At 36.5% G+C, this 20,662-nt stretch overlaps 3 pseudogenes; 2 read left to right on the top strand and 1 right to left on the bottom strand.

The window, feature by feature from the left end:
- Positions 1-163: 163 nt before the first annotated feature.
- LOC122329942 lies at positions 164-5,107 on the top strand (annotated as a pseudogene).
- A 1,702-nt stretch (positions 5,108-6,809) lies between these two features.
- LOC122330216 lies at positions 6,810-19,534 on the bottom strand (annotated as a pseudogene).
- Positions 19,535-19,551: 17 nt separating this feature from the next.
- The window catches only part of LOC122330215, a 10,671-nt pseudogene continuing 9,560 nt past the window's right edge, over positions 19,552-20,662 (top strand).

Raw genomic sequence — 20,662 nt, 5'->3', positions numbered from 1 at the left:
ACAACTAACAATGAATTGTATAACAAAATTGCACAATCTGCCAAAATCACTCTGCGGAATCCTCACCCTGCGATGGTATTGGTCGAAAACTAACATTGTCGCTCAGCGATTGATAGGAGAACCGTCAATCACAAAGCTGCTTTTCCATCCGGGTCAGATCGGAAGCAACACTATCCGGTGCATTGGGCGAGTGTGTGTGTCACACTTTCAGCTGGTGAGTCTGTCATGCTGCTCTCAGCACACCTCTAACCTGCGGATACACATGAAACATACGGATTACCTGTCCGACACGCACGCAAGGGCTCGTTTGCAGTCGCTTCAGACATTGATCTGATCATTTCTAAGCTTGTTTAGTGTTTAGTGGAGGAAATTTGGGGATAAGATGGCGGATGTGGCTCCGGCCGGCGTGGAGAAGAGTCTGGATGACTTCGCTAAGCGCGACAAGAAGAAAAAGAAGGAGAAGGGCAAGGGAAAAGAGCAGGCGACCGGTGGAGCCGCAATGGCGGTGAAAAAGACGAAAAAGGAGAAGGAGAAGTCGACGAAGAGTGAAAATCAGGACGCGCAGATGGAAAAGGTAACGCACAGTCAAACAACACACATGGGCTGTGTCGCAAAACCTAGCGAGCTGCCTATGTAGACAGCGTTTGGAGGTACAAAGGGCGCGTGGACGTTCTAAAAGCGCAGTGTGGTCTAAGCAGGCAGTTTACTCGGTTTTGTGACACGAGCAGATAGCAACACTAACAGGTTACGTTTTTTTTTTATCTTTATGAAGTAAGTTAACGCGATATTGTATTGTAGCTGACAGCTGCTACGTTTCTTAAATAGTTAAATTTAGTCAAATTGTCATCTTTTTGTTACTCAAGCTGCCTGACTTTCTTTCCTCTAGAAAATAAGAGTTTTGGCCGAACGTTATATATTGACAGCCTATCACTGTTTACTTCAATTGCATTTCCCCCCCATGCAGTTAAAGTGAGCGGTGACTTTTAGCATTCTACCTAACGTTTCATAGCAATGGAGCAACATAAAGGTTTGTAAACTATATGACAGAAGTGTAACTTTTCTTATGTGTGTGTGTGTGAACCATGCCTTTTAATGTTACCCTTAAATAGAAGTAGCGTTTGGTCGTGACGTATTTAGTGATGTGACATCATACTGACATTAGTTGCTCAGGGCATCAATCTTCCAGCAGGGGTTTTATAACTGCTGTAGCTGTAACTGTGTCCTTCACCTCTGCCATATGCTTTTTTTTCTTTTTCTTGTGAGACAGGACAGAGTAGCGGTGTGCTAATGAACGGAGGTTGTATATGATGATTGCACTTTTACAATGACATTAGGTCAATTTAATTAAATCCTGTTTATTGCATCAGTCCGCCTAATTATGCTGTTCTCTAAAAGCGCGCATTGTGTATGTTTTATGAAAATAAACCCCAAAAAAACATAAATTGTCACAAAAGTGCTTAGACTAATCTGAAAAACTACAATATTGCTCATGACGTTTTCAGATTAGTCTAATCTGAGTCAAAAAATAAAACTGATTATCTTTTGGCATACTGCTAGTTGGTCTTAACATAGTGTTTATGCAAGACTTTATCCCCAGACTTCTCTGAAGATGTGTGCAGGACTTCTCCAGTCATTGAGTCCTCAGTCCTCATGTTCATCTCATCTGCCTCTCAAATGAACGGCAACTGACAGACAGAACTAAGTCCCTGCCCTACATTTTTCTTTTGATAATTTGTCGTTGGAGTGTATATAGATCTGCGCTGGATATTAGGACTGCACAATTAATCCCAATCAATCCCAAATCACAATATGGCCTGGATAGCAATTATTGAGTCACAAATGCTGTTGCTTAATTCACTGCTGTTGTAGTTATTTTACACACAAGCAGCGCGAAGTGGGGACTGTTAAATGAGATCATTTGAGACCAATTCAGATTTATGAAGTGAAAAACTAAATGTAGTAAATGTTAAAATAGCAGTTTTGATTAAAATTAAGATGATTTTAAGAACTAAATTGTGGCTGCAACATTGTTAAAAAGTAATAAATAGCAATATATTCCATGTAGCTTAATGCACACTCTTATATATTCTTAATTTGTTACTTAACATTTTGTTAAAAATTAAAATTCTCTAGGACTACATTTGCATACTGATTAAACTTGTACAAAAAAATACGAAACCGCATAAGCAAGTTAGATTTCTACAGTAATATAATGGTAAAATGTATTCCTATCTAGAAAATGAATTCTTTGAAAATATTAGATGGAGGTGAACATACAGTTCTTTCAATTTTATTGCAACGATTCATCTAAACAAAAGGGAAAAGACATGAGACATGTATTAAGTGTTCATTTTAGATGTGAAACTAACTGTGCTGTTTCTGAAAGTTTGTTTGGAGAACTGTGTGAAGAGAAAAAAATAAATATTAGAGAAATTATATAAATATTATATATAAATTATATATATATATATATATATATATATATATATGACATTTACTTGGTTTTTCTACGGTCTGAAATTCTCTAAAATGTCTTCACTGAACTCTATGTAAGTGTTTCACCTCTCTTTTCTTAAACCGTTGCTCCAGGAGGACGAGGAATGGAAGGATTTTGAGCAGAAGGAGGTGGACTACACGGACTCCGACTCCAGGCCCTGCAGATGAGGTGTGAAGCACAAACAGTTGGCGTCTCTTTTTAACATGTGGATCACCTAGTTAGCTGGATTTGTGTTGTTGGCGATTTGACACGATGCAGGATCGTTAGGTATTTCAAGCCTGCCTCGAACCGCTTGTCGTAGTAACAGGTCCACGCATTTCAAACCTGCTCGGGAACAGGCTTCTTTCACGTAAACAGGATTAGATTGTATCCTTTTAAGTGCAGCTTGTTAATTAAAATGTTGCGTAATCTATAATAGACACCGCTTTACTCATTGAGAGACTTATTTGAGGGAATTATGTAATTTTATTGCAGCCATACTCGCATTACCCACAGTTGTGCATTTAATTTGAGCTTTTATGCATCGTAGACTCACTTCCTAGATCTTAAAATGCTTGTGTGATGCACAATTCTTTTGAAGAGTAAATCATAAGATCTTAAGACGGATCAGGTGGATTTATCAACTTTAATGTTGCCATGCATAATTCTGCTTTAAAAAAATGAATAGCAAACTACAATAATTTTGACATTTGAAAGATGCAATCCCTGTATCAATTCTAGAAATGGTAAAAATAAAAAGGGTTACAAATTTATCTATATATTAGTGTGCTTCTCAAAACGCACTTAAGTTATTTTGATTCATGCATGTCTCTATTGAAGCACGCATTTTTATGTCTGATAGTGATGAGAAGGAGGAGGAAGAGTATGAAAAGGAGGAAGTGGGCGAGGATGGTGAGATCATCCTGGTCACTGGTGATAAAATCTCTGACCCTGGAATAAATCAGGCGCCCCCTTCAGCTGCCCGGGTGAGTCGGCAGTGTCAGTATAAATAGCCAACTAATGAAATTATTAGTTGAGATTAGCTCTTAAATGCAAATCTGTCTCATTTACTGTTTAGTAGAGGAAGTTGAGGTTCCTGAGCCCAAAGCACCTGGCGTGTATCGTCCCTCAGGGGCCCGGTTAACCTCTACCAAGAGAGGCCCAACTCAAGGACCTCCAGAAATCTTCAACGACACCCAGTTCCTCTCTCCTGGCCACCGCCAGACATGTGGAGACACGCAAGTAAGTGACTGAGCTCTTCTAAAAGGGCTGCGACTCTAATTTCTTAATCAGATGTACCTTCAGCTTCCTTCCTCGCTTTTTCCTCATACACGGAGTATGTTAGGAATGCCATACTGATGTGCTGTGAATATAACAATAGCCTACGTTTTTGATCGTTGTGTTTCTTACAGGATCCTGCTCATTTAAAATAGGATACAGATGAAACAGCACATAAGATTATATTTGTTTCATCTGAAAATATATAGTAGCCTATGTAGGAGAAACAAAATCCCTCTCAAGTCATCATAACCTTCACGCTCTTTCTGATTTGAGTGGTCCTTCTCTGTCTATTCTATGTGAGTTCAACGATAAACATTTAGTTATTATGGTTCATTGACATAAATTGTCCTTTATGATGGAGCGGTGGTGGATTGCTCTCGGAGAGAGGTAAAGCCACGATGCTTCGACTTTAAAATATCCAATAACCAAAAAGACGGAATAAATGATTCAATTGGGATCTGAAATATTTTGTAATGCTATAATAATTCCTGCTTATTTATTTTCACAGTACATACCTGATTCAAATGGCAAAAAAAAAAAAATATATATATATATATATATATATATATATATATATATATATATATATATATATATATATATATATTATATATATATATAATATATATATATTATATATATATACTAATTTTAAATTAAATTGTGCTTTCTTTGTATAGTTATAGTATATTTAAGTGTTAAGTGAATATTATTCAGGGTTTTTTGGCCATTGGTCCAGTGTTTAATTTAGTTTGGTTTTGGACAAGAATTAGTTTTGCTGCATCCCTAGTGAAAATGAACTCATGTAAGTTGAGTGTAATGTGAACGAGAGAATTGACAAGATGATAATGCATTATAAAAATGTAAACGGTGAAATACAATAAATACATTTTCTTGAAAGGTTTAAAGAAATGTGAAGTTTAACATTTTTATAAAACTTTTTCAAATTAGTTTTTACTTGTGCAGGTCTAAAGTCTTACCGTACAGATACCCTGGTCTTGCAAAAACCACCAGTTAATGTTTTTAGGTCTATAATTGTCCATATCTCTGCTGGCGAGGAGGGTTCATTCCTGACCTCTTGCAGTGTTAGTTGAAGACCCCTGGTTTAAAATAATTAAAAATGACTATACAGTTGCTTCTGTTCCATTCTGCATGTAACCAATCTTGCATACTGGTGGATTTTCTTGTTGCAGAGACAGAGAGATGGAGAAGACCTTCGAGGTGGTGAAGCACAAGAGCCGGGTCAGAGAAGGGGAAGGCCCGGGCTCCATGCAGCATCTACAGTTAGATAATCAGTATGCCATCCTGGGGGACAAATAAACGCTATCTCCCCTCCCCCCAAGCCTACCGCCAATGGTACAGTAAGACTCAGTAGGGGAAAACATCCTGCAGCTGTCTGATGCAGTCCGGACTGAGCTGGAGACGTCTGTGTCCATTTTCACACACACACACACACACACACTAGCACACAGTGATACACAAACATCCCATTAGACCCTGTCAAGCAACACCCAGAGATGAACATATTTTGACACGTTTAGCCATCAAAGTCTTCATACATACACACACACACACACGGACACAGCTGATAAAGGCTCTTCCTTATCAACTGCATTCAAACGGGCTGCAGGAACGGGAACTGACTGAAATTTCAAATTCTGCTTTATACAACACCGCTCACCAAGATGAATGACACTGCATCAAACGAACAAGGCACCAAATGTTTATTATATGGATTTCCTCATGGGGTTGGTTACGCAGAGCCACTGGACATCGCCAACCCTGAGAAAATGAGAAAAGCCACTTTGAGGATGGAGTTCAAGACATTGGGTGAGAATTAAATAAACAACAATAACAACAAAAAAAAAAACTTCTGAGGGTTTTTTTTTTTTTTTTTTCTTTTCATCAGTATAGCTCCCAAACCATTGAATTTTTTTTTTTCTTACATCGTGATGACAGAAAGCTGGGAGTTTTTGGTTTGGGCACCAGAGAGTGGAGACTACCTCAGTTACATATCTGTGGTTACAATGTCGACCAGGTCCTGGCTCTGATTGGCTGCAGGAATTAACACCAGTCCGGCCAAAGAGGAGCGGCTCAACGTTTTAACTGTAAACTTGAAAATTCTATTTTTCCTCCCCATTTTGCAAGATCTGTCGACGGAGGCATTAAGTCTACAAATTTACTTTTTAAAGTGGCCTTACTGTGGGGGAAAAATATGAAAGCAAAGGAGAGAAAAAATATATATATATATATTTAGAGAATGTGTTAAAATAGCATTCTGGAAGGCACTTCCTGGTCGCTTTGCAGGTAAAGCCTGTTCGATTTGATTCTTACCACTCTGAGGAGTAAAAACCACCTCCGTATCCTCTGTGAGAATGTAGTTCTGTGCTAGTTTGTCAACATATTGCAAATAATGGATTTTCTCTAACAATGTCCCTTTAACCCTTTCATCCCTGTTCCTCTCATTTTATTTGATTCCATGACGATTGACAAACCATTATTAAAGCTTAACCTTTCTAATCTCATATCATGTTTGTGGCTTGATGTGTATTTTTATAGCCGTGGCCTATAGAAGGTGCTGCAGCCATCGCTGTGAATGCTTGGCAACGTCAGATGAGTTCCAGCTTATGTAGATGAGATTTTAGTTTAGCAGCGTTACACTTTACACATTTAGTTAATAATGTTTCTACTTTAAAACTCCTCAGGCTCCTGTTTGTTAATCGAGCAGTTGAGGGTTGTGTGCTTTTGTGGAAATGCCTTTAGCTGAAATTTTTGCTGTATGATTGTAGTACGTAGTACAGTAAAGTTTAGCCTTGCAAAACAGATACGCCTGAATGACACTCAAACATTTTCCAGATGGCGCTGTTTGTTCATATAAAACTTTCCAAAACTATAACAATGAGTAATCAATCTTTTAATGAAAAATAAGATTTGAGGTAAAAAAAAAAAAAAAAAAGTGATGTTGCACTAAATGCTTTGTTTGAAAAATTGCGGCAAACGATTTCAACAGATTATGAGTGCTTTATTGGCGCTTTTATTTAAAATAAAATATTGCAATCACATTGCATTAATGCAATTAATAAATACTGCTAGCAAATGGAAGATTATTTTATGATGATTTCATTTGTAACCGTTCTTGGTGCGAGTGGTAATTGTATAACTGTTATTCCCCTCGTAGGAACGATCATTTCTTCATCTCAAGTATGCCACTGCCTGGTCCTCTCCGCTTTGCACTGCAGATGTTACAATACTGTATTCCAGGGACCTATCAAAGGACATAGAATGCAAAATGTTAAACATTTCTCCTTTTTAAGATAAAGGGTCAAAGTTTGAATGCAGCAGGCTGGTTCAAATGTGAAGCGCGTGTCATTTCTGCATCTCTAGCATTAATGAACGACGTTGGTTGAGCAACTAGAATGCTAGAAAAATGTTACCTTTGAAGTCACCTTTGAAATGCAAAATGCAAATGTCATCTTGTTGCAAATTTAGGTGGATTACAAAAAGTACTTCACCTACAAAAAGCAGTTACATATACAAAGATTAAAGAATACTTATATTTCCAGGGGACGGTAGACACTCTTTGTGAAACATGTGTCTGCAGTGAAACACCACCACACCGAATGCCTGAGCCGTGTCTTAGAGTGTGAATTAAATGAGAAAAAAAAAAAGAATTAAAATAGTCATTGGGTGACAGCTCTTATTTTCCTGATTATTGTGTATAAACCATACACTTTTATTTAAAAATTTCACACACACACACACACACACACACACATATATATATATATATATATATATATATATATATATATATATATATATATATATGGGCAGAAATGTAAAAATAACATTAAAGATATATTGTCAAGCTTATTTGCAACTGATTTATATATATATATATATATATATATATATATATATATATACACATACACACACACACACACACACGGGTTGGACAATGAAACTGAAACACTGGTCAATTTAGTGTTGAGGTTTCATGGCTAAATTATTTAATACTCATTTTCAAGAAATAGGTTTATAACTTTTTTTAGTCTTAAGTCGCTGGGGTATATTTGTAGCCAAATAGCCAAAAACACATTGTATGTTTTTTTTTTTTTCAAAAATCATTACAACGTTAAGTAAAGATCATTTCGTGAAGATTGCACCTCAGATTCCAGATTTTCAGATGGTTGTATCCCTGCCAGATATTGCCATCAATGGGCAGCTTATTTATTTCAGACGATAATTAAATCTCGTAACACTTTATTTAAAAAGACTCACTTTGTGATCCAGGTTCATATATATTTTAATGCGGGTGTGTGATCAATGTATACAAACTGGCGTTAAAAGTAATCGCTCTGTACCTGATGGGAGAATAGGAGGTGGCAGGATCTACAGATGTTTTCTTCTATTAGAAATAAAAACAAGAATCTTTGTAGCATAAGTGAACAAAACGACTGCCGACTTGCCCTAATATTTATTGAGTAATCTTGTCTTGATGACAGGAAGACGAAACATCTGTTTACCATCCACCTCACTCCTCTCTTCTGTGTCCTGTGCATCCTCTGTAGAAGAGACAAGGAATCTGCCACCAGGATCTTCTTTGCAGCCCCTCTCAGTAAGATCTACAGGACAAACATCAAAATGTTCTGTACGCTTTCAAACACAAACGATCGAGATCAAACGTATCTGTACAAGCATCTAGTTATATTAGTACTCTGGTCTGAACAGAATGGCGGTTTAACCGCTGCAAAGGCCCGCACCTGTAGATTGTAGTCCTGCAGGATCTTAACATGCTTTAGTCTCTAAGGTTAGGAATCTCCATCCCTTCTTTAATGCGGTGAATGAGCAGGATGGGGTCCACATGGGTTCCAATGTTATTCAAGAGGCCTGTGATAAATGCTACAGTGAAGAAAACGAAAAAGAAGCATTATTAATATTAAGTTACACTTTTTTTTTAAAAGCAGAAAGAGCTTAAGCTGTAAAGTCAGGCGCCATACGTGGTTTGTCTATAGAGTAAGAGATGAGATCGTCCCAGAGTTCTCTGTCATCCTGCTCTTTAGCAAACTCAATGGCCTTGTCCACATCCGCCAGCTCCTCCATGATCATTTGCAAGGCGCGCCTGCAGTTTCCAGCACGACCTGACGGGGAAAAAAAAAAAAAAAAAGAAAATTAGAAGCACCAGAGGCTATAGCCGTTAAAAAATTTACACACAGTGACATCTCCTCTGTTGCACTGGATCAATTACTGCGTGAAAGAACTATAACATGCATTCAATTTGATGACAGAAATACACAGATCAATGATTCAGAACTCACTGAGCAGGAAGACTGTCTCTTCTACAAAGTGCCTCTGCTGACAGATTTCCAGAGCCTAAAAGACATAAAGCAACTGTTTAAAAACTGTAAAGAATGCAAATGCTCGTGCTAATTCATGTCAATAAACTGAAATACAATGCTCTCAATAAATACAATCATTTAATTCAATGATAAAAAAATGATGTTACTGTGTGGATTCATCTATCTATCTATCTATCTATCTATCTATCTATCTATCTATCTATCTTAACAATGAACATGTTAACTGAGGCCTGTGGAGTCTGTTGGTTCTAGGGTTGTCTGCCATTTCATTACACGGTCTGATTTTGGGGTGAATTTGTTGGGATGTCCACTCCCGGAGGATTGGTGTGTGTTTGGATGTCTTCCACTTGTAAATAAACTTCCTCACTGTGGAAGGTTGGACTTCAAATTGTTTGAAATGGCCATGTCACTCTTTTCGAGATTGATGGCAGCAACAACCGCTTCTCTAAGATTATTACTGATTTCTTTCCTCACTAGCACAATGCTCAAAGCTCCATGGTATTTAATAGGGTGTCCTAATTTTTTTCACACGAGTGTGTGTGTGTGTGTGTATATATATATATGTATATATGTGTGTGTGTGTGTGTGTGTGTGTGTGTGTGTATATGTATATATATATATATATATATATATATATATATATATATATATATATATATATATATATATCACACTTAACATGAATAGGTTGTTTTCATTGCAATTTAATTTTCATATTAAAAGAAAATTCAAAACTGGCACTTAACATAAGAGGTTTTTGCAACTGAACTATATTATTGTATATAAATAAAAAAACTAAATTTGGGATCAGAACATTTTTAAAATGGGTTCCTTATGCTCCTAGGCTGCATTTATTTGATCAAAATACAGTGAAAACGTTAATACTGTGAAATACAGTTAAAAATTAAAACAACTTTGACTATTACATTTTTTTTTTATTATTTTAAAATATAATTAATTCATATTTTTTTGGTGGAAACCCCATTTTCTTAGGATTATATGACATTAGAATGTTAAAAAAAGCATTCTTTTTAAATAGAAATTGAATGTAACATTATGTCACATTTGATCAATTAAACGCCTCCTTCATTTCCTAGCCCAAGCATTAGAACGGTCATGTATAATAGTCGACCTTTTCTAGTGGGCAGTGCATGCTCTTCTGAGGAAGGGCAGCAGGTTGGGTCGGTCATACTCAGCGCATAAACTGATTTGTCTCTCATGGTACTTCTGCCCTTATGGTGGTCCTCTTAAACAGCTTGTGCAAATACTGAGGAGAAAGAAAGTAACACATCCAATGTTAACTACAGCCGGACCCTGAGACATAGCTGCATGATTTAAACCGGTCATATTTAACATACCACATGCAGCAGCTCAGGTCTGTCTTTAACTCCTCCACCACTTTGTCCATCTCAAGTGGAGAGAAAACACAGATATTTATCTGTATAGAGAGATAGGGTTTAATCAGAAAAATGAGGCCACTGAGTTGAACTCACCGATATTTTATCATCATTATCCAGTAGCATGTCAACAGCTTTCTAAAAAAAAAAAAAGACAAAGAGAGAACAAAAGAGGCGGACATATCCTTCAGACTCATCTCTCTGACAATAAATCACATTGTTCCAAAGTCATCTATAATATATATCATCAGCAAAACAATCCATAACTTTCTGAACTTATGCACTTGACAAGTTTCTTGCATTAAATTCCGCTTTACCTCTTTGTCGAATCCAAGGAGCAGGACAATCTTGTCCTTGATGGCAGAGAATAGGTTGTGTTTGTGAATGAGTTGGTAGACATCTTTGTGTCTCAGTTTCAGGTAGATCTCCAGAGCACGATCATAACGCTGATCATAAGTGTAGCCAACTGCATACACGCATATAAGATCGTCCTAACTTCTTCAGAACTCATTTTGAATTTAGCTTTTCATTCATTGATTTAATTGGCAGCATTTACTCACAGCTCGCCAGAGTGGTGAGAAGCATGCTGTTGGTGGGGTCCTTCTTCAGGTGTTCGCTCACAGCCTGAACTATGGCCATGTTGTTGTACAGCTCTCCTGGCCACCGCGAATCAGTGTGGCAAAATGCGTGAAGAACAATAAAAGAAATCGGTTACTGCTGAAATAGGTGACCGCCTGGTTCTATGCAACTGATAAAAACTATTTCATGGAAAACGTATACCTCATAGTCAGTCTTGAGGAACTCATGAAGTATCATCTCATAAATTGCTGGTCGAAGACGAAGGTCTCCTCTTGGTAAGTACTGGCTGATGGCCTGGGAGGAAGTAGAATGGAGTGGGTAGTTAACAAATAGCATTTGTTCGATGCTAAAAGAAAAGATTTCAGGTTAAACTGATATTTTTGATGCATACTAAAAATATATTAAACTCAAAAGTGATCATGAATAGTAATAGCATATATATTATCTATGATATAATTATTCTCCTTATTTTATTATTACTATTATAACAGCATAATCCTAATAAAGTTCACAGTAAAATTTTTGACAAAAACGTAAAATACATTGCATAATAAAATTTGTTTTAATATATTATTCGTTAAACATTTTAGCTAATTCACGATTAATAACATCATGCAATTTTATTAATAATAAAACATTGATTTTCTCAACAAATGTATATAATTTATATGCACGATAACGCTTTCAGAAAAAATATATATAATACCAAGGGTGTCCTAGACTAAAGATTTTCAGTTAAATCAGAATTTTTGATTCTTGCCAATATTCGACTGATAGTAGAATCATATTTAGCAGGTTTTTAATCGATGGATTTAATTCATCATTTATACGATGACTATATTCACTAAATGCATGAACGTTTCTGCACAGCTCTGAATGAATTCCTTTTTATGTTCTTTATGCAACAACACTCAATAAATGCATAGCGCTTTATTATAATAGTGTTCTTATTATAATTGTCATGTATGACGGTGCCAGTCATAGTTATTAATATGCTGCATTGTTTGTCCTGCTCACACTGCACTCTCAAGAGATAATCCATATCTCCATACAAATGATATAAATATAGCTGTAATAAGCGATTAGCCAGCACTAATGTGCGTGTGTATTACTGATAACACTTATTCTTAAAAATAATAATCATTCATATTAAAAATTCTGCTCACTTTCAACTGTCCAATGGTTTTGAACCTGTACACTTCATTCTCCCAGAGTTCCATGTTCTTTCCAAGCACTTTTGACACTTTCTGTCAGTAAGGAATGCAGAGAGAAAAAACGAGGCATATATTAAAGCATCCATTCGTAGTTTAAGCGGTTAACGGGTCAATAAATCAGAGGGCCGCCCTGTACCTGGCAGCTGCATCATAATCTCCTCTCTCCACCAGATGATTGATGTACGCCATTCCAATTTTCTATTCACAGAGCATAGACAGGAAACCGTGATTCCAGGTTATTATCTGAGAGCGTTATAATAACTAAGACTAGCTTTCTGCACATCATCAAATCACATCATTCATTCGCTTTCACCTGTACATCATGTCGCTTAATGTTTTTGAAACTGATCTCCCCCGCCATCAGTGCTTCCTGTGACCAACAACAGAAATCATTAAGCACAGTTCAAATATTTATAAATGAAATGCTCCCTTGGTTTGCTGAACACGTGCCTCATATTTTTCTTTCTCCAGAAGCCAGTCGATGTGGTCATCCTGGTCTCTTTCTTTAGCTACTACAATGTCTTTAGGGCTGATGATGTAGAATAGAGACTCTCCTCAGAGTGTTCTGGAACGACAACAAAGATTTTAAAACTATGACCATATCATCAAAATGTGAATTTAATTGTGGGGTGATTTTTATCCATCTTTTTTTATTAGGTATTCCAGATGTTCCTGTGTTGCCAAGTTGAGGCTACTTTTGGCTACTTTTGGAATTGGGCTGCTTTACCACGGTTGCCGGAATTGTTTTGGGGTTGAAGTCCTCACAATAACGGCAATTTGAATAGCAAATTTGGCGGATCTTGCTGTGAAAACCTGGCAACCCTGAGCTTTCCGCTCATTCTGTCTTCATCATACCGCAGCCTGTAGTCCCGGCACTGATTCTCCTGGAAGTTTCGCACGTGAGAGCGCCTGATGAGATCTCCTCGCAGCCCTCGGCAACGGCTGGATGATGTCTAAACGAGGCGTGTTCTGAACTCCTCCTCCTTTGACAAACAGATTTATATTTTTAAGAAGTACATTTTATACTTGACAGCAATACAAAAACATTTTTTAAATAAGATGCTGTTTAATAAAATACTGTTTTTATGCTTTCTCAACATTTTGCCTCAGAGGCTCTCTGCTGCCAAAGACCTTTTGAAATTTCCTGAAATATAATGCATAATACACGTTATTCATATAGTGCATTGTAATACATTGTATCTAGTAACTGAATTTTAAAAATGCATAATATGTTAACTTTGTTACAATTTTAGGATGCATTTTAAGGTGCATTACAAGGCATAATTAATGCATTAAATATACTTTTATAATGCAGTATGCATTAAGCCTTTAAGTAAAGTGTTAGCCAATAATTCTATATATTTATTCTATATATTTATTTATTTTGTATTCACATTTTGTATTCTATTACTCTTTAAAATTGGATCCATTTCCATATTTTCCTGTTATATATATCCAGGTTTGATTCAAAGCCTGCGTTCTTAAATACATTGGCAGATTTTGAGGAAATGAATTTATTTTATTATTTTTCATCTTGCCGCCCCTTGACATGTCACGCAGGCCCTGATCTTAGCTCTGGTGAGAGTGTGTAACACTACCATGTGCTCAGAGTTCTCCTTGACATAGTACAGGGTGACCAGCTGATCTGCCAAAGGCGCCAGTCCACTAATGAAGAACTGGCCCGGTCTCAAATGCTGACACTGAAAGAAATCAGCAAAGCCAAAAAAAAAAAAAAAAAGAATTATGCTTTGTTTTGATACATGTTCTCATTATGTGCCTGGCTGCAATTGGTTTAGTACCGATCTCAACGTAGAGCGACTGGGCAGATCTCTCATTTCTGTTGGTCGCGCTTTCTTTAACGATACATATCTGAGGAAAAAAAACCCAAACAACTTTATTCAAATAAGAATACATAAAGGAGAGAGTCTTTCTGCTATTAAAACACTTGATCTGCAGTTGTACCAAACACACACCTTAACAGAAGAGCCCCATCCGATGATCAGCGTGGTGTTGTCTTTCCAGCAAAGACTACAAGGGTACATATCCGGCCTAAGATTGGTGTTGTCTCGCAACACGTTGGTGATGCGTTGTTTACTGCTGATGTCGTAAATCTTCACACCCTAAAATACATCAACTACAGTTTAGTTAAAACCGTGATTAGTAAAGCATCTTAATAAACATGTTCAGTGTGTAATAAATCTGATTGTACCACATTGTTTGCCCAGGCAATGAGATTGGCTCTCCATTTGACATTGGTGATGTTTCCCTCTCCTTCGTGCAGAACAGAGGTCTTCCAACGGCTCAGCCAGTTCCTCTCATAAAGCAATAGCTATAAGACATATTTCATCAGAAGAATATTAGTGAGCGCTCGCTGACGGAGATTAACCAACACAACACCAGAGGGCAGTAGGAACAAAGCATGAATAGGTGCGCGACAAAAGTCAGTGACTACATGTGCGTTTTAATTATGATGTGAAAGGATTTGTATTTTTTTCAATGTTTGCTTTTACTCGTGAGAAAGAAAAAAAGAAAACTACTGTGGCTGGGGGTGGTACCCTAATAAAAGTTATAAATACATACCTTTTGGTGCCAGTGAGTTTTTTTATGTTTGCTATATGTTGGCTATATTTATTTGGTTAAAAAATAAATAAAACATTATAACAATTTAACACTTACATTTAACATTAACATTTATAACAAATTATGTTTTAAGCCGTTTTCTGTTTTAATTAGTGCTGTCAAAGTATTAATCACACCTAAAATAAATGTTTTTATTTACATAATATACCTGTCTTAAAAATAAATAAATAAATTTGCATTTATTTGCATGTATATATTTATATTCATACAATTCATATAATATTTATTATATTTAAATGAATAAACTACATAAATATATTTTTAAATATACAATGCTTATTTGAGTAACAGTGTTTATTTGAAATAGAAGTTTTTTTTGTACCATTATATGTCTTTACTGTTAATTTTGATGAATTATGCAGACCAAACTGTTAATTTCTTTGAAAGGAAAAAGAAAGAAAGAAAGGATCCTACTGACCCTAAACCTTGAATGGTAACATAAATAAGCCTTTTTAATGGTTTATGCTAGTTTGCCCCAGTGGCCTTTATTCGGTCAAATATGCTGCAATTATTATTATTATTGTAGTAAGTTTTGATTGATTCATTGTGTCTTATGTTCTGGTCACATTCAGGTGGAAATTCAATAAAAATAATTTTATAAGCAGTATCAAAATCCATTTTAGAAAATGGCAGCATTTGGTTCAACTTTAAATAATGGGACGTTTACAAAGTTACTTACGCAAGGCATGCAGTACAACGCAACTGAAAAGCACACAAAGAGAAGACGATACAGTATTGACATTTCATGAACTATCGAGAAGAGACTCAAAACAACATCATTTCTATGAAAAGGTATTTAAAGTTTTGCTTTACTCCGATAAATCTGATACTATTTGGTGAAAACAACATTTTCGAATGGGTTCGTAGATAATAATCACGCAGAAAGCAGCGACGCACTTGGTGGATAACCTGAATCGGAAGTGTCAAAATGCCACACACAATCACCACACAGCCAACCTGACCTGACTGCAGAGAAAGTGACTGAAAGGGAAAGACGGTTCAATGTCGCTTTCAGTTCTACACTTTTGGCTATGTTAACAGATCACAGCAGCAATAGGAGATGACACTCCAAGAGCCGAGCAGACGGAATTGAATTGTTTTTGATAAGATGCGCGCTCTTCAGTGGAAGCCGTGATTGATTTTCATGGCAGGGCTGCATTATGGGACCTTAAGCCAGGGAGAGAGAAGGAAACAAGCAGAAGCGGGAGGAAAATGCAGAGGACTTTGGCCACTGTGGCGCATAATGGACGCCGTTAATTGCTTCTGATAAGCACAATGCGGTAACAGTGTGAAGCCATTTTATGAGAATCAATCGTGGCACGGAGGATACAAATCTATGATTTACAGAAATTGAGGAAGACTCTATTTGAGTGGTTCAAGATGTGCACGCTCTCAACCAAACCTCTAACAGTCCACTTTACAAAGAAACCAGTGGCATTTATTCAAATTCTTTTTCCAGCCACAAAATGTCTGATCAGCGCACGCAAACAGATCAACTTCTAAGTGCTTTTACGACAGACACAAGCCTGCTTTCATTTCTACAGATGCACGGAATCTAGTATGTATCAGACGGTGGCATCTTCAGTTGGTAGTATTGTGTCCTTTGAAAATGAGCGATTTGTTTAGTCCATAAGCCAAGAGTGTTCTACATGTTGCAAACACTATGGCACTCTATGTAATGACAGTTATTTATTGCGCAAGAAGAGACAACATCTCTCTAGTGAACAACACTTTGGAGAAAATGGACCACTCTCTCTCTCCCTGATGTTGACCCCAGTCTAAGGCCAAGACGGTAAGAGCGTTTCATGCCAAATAGCTTCAGCTCTGAGTAACCACTATACACTCTGCACTCAACATGACAAAAAAATGATTCCATTCTAATAATTTAGCTTAACCTCAGTGTCAAAGCCTCAAGAGCATCAACTGATGGAGACCACAAAATATATGTTCAGAACTTAGGTATGAATGTGGCTTTGTTTTTATCTTAAATCATTCAAGCACATTAACAGAGATGCTTTCTTTTAAAAATTCAGCTGTTGATGAATTTGTTTGTTTTTTTGCTTTTTTAAATAAACGATTCTGCACTTTTTTTGCAAGAAGCCTGCAACCATAAAGTATAGAAGGTTGTTAAGATTTTATGCTTTCAAGAAAAATCTCATCATTAAATAAATGCAATTTATACTTGTATATATTTAGTCTTGTCACATGATGAGGTGGCTTTATAAGACGCTGATTTGGTGTTCAAGTGATAATTCGACTATTATTAATGTTGAATCAACGCTGAACTGAACATTTAACATAAACCAGGATGCCTTTTCAGGCATTTTATAAACAGAAAGTTCAAAGTAACAGCACTAACTGGAAAACAAATCTTTATAACATTATAAATGTCTTCACTGTCACTTTTGGTCAATTTAATGCATCCCTGCTGAAACTTACCTAAACTTTTGAATTGTAATGTGCATACTGATTCAAACCTTGAAATGGCATGCACGAGTGCTTTTGAGCTTTGTTTCCTTTTGTGCTAGTAAATGACAACAGTAAAAAGAGGAGAGAGGAAAGGTTTGGAAAGAAAAAGAGAGCAAATGATTCTAACTGGATTTAAACCTGAATCTCTCTACATTAGCACCAAAGCTCTAGAGCACTAAACATGGGATTGGGACCCAATGCAGAACTGATATCAGCTTTTAGCATCTTCTGAGTGAAAATATGGAAGTTGCCAAACAAATGCCTTTTTTTTTGTTAAAATAGAGAGAGGAGCTATTGGACAACGTAATACAATGAGGTCTCAAAATAACATAGACAAGTTCTGAAACATGCCTTTAACACTCACAATGTGAGTTTTAAGTCCCAGGAGACTGTGAAAGTGGACTTACTTTATTTCCTCCCGGTCACAAACTGTTTATTGTTGGATTTGCTGAACTGAGGGTGTAGCGCCACGACCTGGAATTGAACAAGAGATTTCAGTTCAGTTTTCGCAACATCTGAGTTAATATCAATGTCCACTCCAGTATTTCTAAAGCCATAAAGTGCCTCAGAGGGGTTAGACTACAGCCAGTCTGAAACATGTTCAATAAAAGTGCTTTTAACCCAGGAAAAGTTAAAGGATTGATCCTCACAGTCCAATACACAAAAGTATCGAGCATAAAGAAGATGACAGCACCGGCTCTCTTTAATGTGTGCCATAGGTGACATCACTCATGCTCAACAAACGGCTCATCTGCCTCATGCATGATAAGAAATGCCCTAGAGAAATCAAGTTAAGACTAGTAGTAGACTGAAATTACATTGTTTTCAGAATTATCAATGTTTGCTGTGACGGGAAATCGAAAATCAAGTGGCTTATTTCCCATCAGGCAGCAAAAATACTGTTGCCGGGGGACAGACGACTTGCATTAACGGCAATAAGTTACCTGATGGGACAGTCAAAGTTTTCTGGAAGCCCTCCCAGTGTACAGGCCAAACACTTGCACCTGGAAAAAGATGAGAGAGAGAAATGGAGAAAGAGACACAGAGATGTCTTTTAAGGTACAAATCACTGTGGTCCAGAGATGCGCTTCCTGCGTTATACAGTTGACTTGGGCAAAGCATCAAGACTCATCCAGTGGGCTGAGTTAACCATCTGCCAGACTCCCCAATTAGTGTGGAAAGGTCAACTCTTTTTGCCTCGTGACGCCTTTATGCTACTGACTTAATCACTGGCGGTGCTGCAGTCCCCGATGGCTAAGCAAACAAGCGCTAACACAACATTTCACCTACACCTGTCTGTAGAAAAACAAGAGGAAACTGAAAATGATTGTGAGGTCTCAAAAAGTACAACTCATTGAAAAGTAAAGCATCCTCTGCATTTTACATTATGGTATACTGACTCTGGTCAGGCAACAAGCTTAGCTAGTTTGAAAAATGGTTTATTTTAAAGTGCAGGTTTCTACTTTTCGTGAGAAAACCCCTGAACAAATAGAAAACACTTCCTCTGTAATATATTGTATAACATCATTAAGTAAAGCAGCTGGCAAGTGTAATTAAGATTAACAGTGAGTAAACAAAGGCCTCCTGTATTCATTTTAATCAAATAGTTTAACATTTAATAATTCAATAGTTTTGACATTATTACCCAGTAATCATCAATATAAAAGCCAAACAATTCCAAAATTTATGTATGTATAATTTTCTCTAGTGATACAGTTAAGACTAGGCTAGGAGCAGATTTTTAATTATATTTAATATATTTATTAATTACGAGCACACATGAATCTATCACAACTTTCTGCTGAAGGCCAACCTTCCATTTATTCCATTTACTTACTGAAGACATTATGAAATGCCTCATCTTGGTAACTACTGATTAATTGTTTTTATCGCTTACGTTGCGTAGTATGAAGTGCAGTTTCTACTTTTGGAAAAAACTTAATAATGAAAAAAAATAATGCTTTAAACCATATTACAGCTCACGTTTTTTCCAAAAAACCTGTAGCAACACATAGACCAAGTTGGGATTAATATGCAGAGGAGCGAACAATGGCTTACCATATCGATTTTTAATTGGCTGTGATAAAGTGCGACAAGATCTCGCCTCTGCTGCATAGTAATAGGATAGACATATGGTCTATCATGCCACAGATCAGCTCCTGAGAAAGCCACACAAGGTGCTGATGATTAGTCTCCGTGTGGACTGATAACAGACAGCTCATGATCAATGAGCAGATAGATGGAGGTTAGCGATAGAAATCTCAGGAAGGAGCCAGGAAGAGAGGAGTTCTTTTTTTAAATACATTTTAAAAATGGACCAAATGCGCACATGCTGTTTCTGCAGGTAATCAGAGTTGACGGAGCCGGTATTGAGTGGGAAGACAGGCACTGCATCATATCTTGCAAACAGAGAAAGATATGAAAACTCAAGCAAACAACTCCTTAGACTTCTCGTGGGGAAATTCACTAAGAATGAATTCTGTGCAATGCTGATGGCGTTGTTTATTTAAGCGATGCTGTGGATTTTGCACCCATTAAGCTAAATAAACCTGTAACCTGCTGCATGGCATAAACACACCTAAAGACTTGTGTTGCAAACATCTAGCTTTGCAGACCAGTTATGTGTGTGTTGGGATGTGGAGGATGTAGATTACTAAGTAATGTTGTATATACTATTTAAGTGGGATCATATAAAAACACTCCACCATTGTGATACAGACATCTTAAATCTGCTTTTTTAAAATGTCAATTGTTCACAACTTTATTTTATATGGTTCCCTTTAATTTATTTCTCTATAATTTTAATTCACTTCATTAGTTTATATTATTTTTATAATCTTTTTATATTTGTTTTTTTATTTCCATTCAATTAATGAAATCTAAAATACAAATAAATAAAATATATTTCTTGCAACATATTATTTTTTCTTAACGAGTTAGATATAAGCATGTTATTTTAATAGAATATTAGCTATTTATTTGGTAGTAATTCATACATATTAATGCCTTTATCTAAAATGACCTTATTCTACTCCCTTAATCTTACCTAATACCTAAACTGAACAATCACCTTACTGTTACAAATTAGAAACTATCATCTGATAATAAATGTAGGAATTCGTTGAGGGAAAAGACATAGCTAATAGTGGATAAGTGTTTATTATCCTAAAATGTTACCTATATTTTAAAATCATTATAACAAAGCATTTCTTCCCCATGATTCTAATTTCAGAGCAATTTGAA

Source organism: Puntigrus tetrazona, chromosome 24 (genome assembly GCF_018831695.1).
Source record: "Puntigrus tetrazona isolate hp1 chromosome 24, ASM1883169v1, whole genome shotgun sequence".
Lineage (NCBI taxonomy): Eukaryota > Metazoa > Chordata > Actinopteri > Cypriniformes > Cyprinidae > Puntigrus > Puntigrus tetrazona.
The sequence above is the reverse complement of the archived record's forward strand: the minus strand, read 5'-3'. Positions and strand labels throughout refer to the sequence as shown.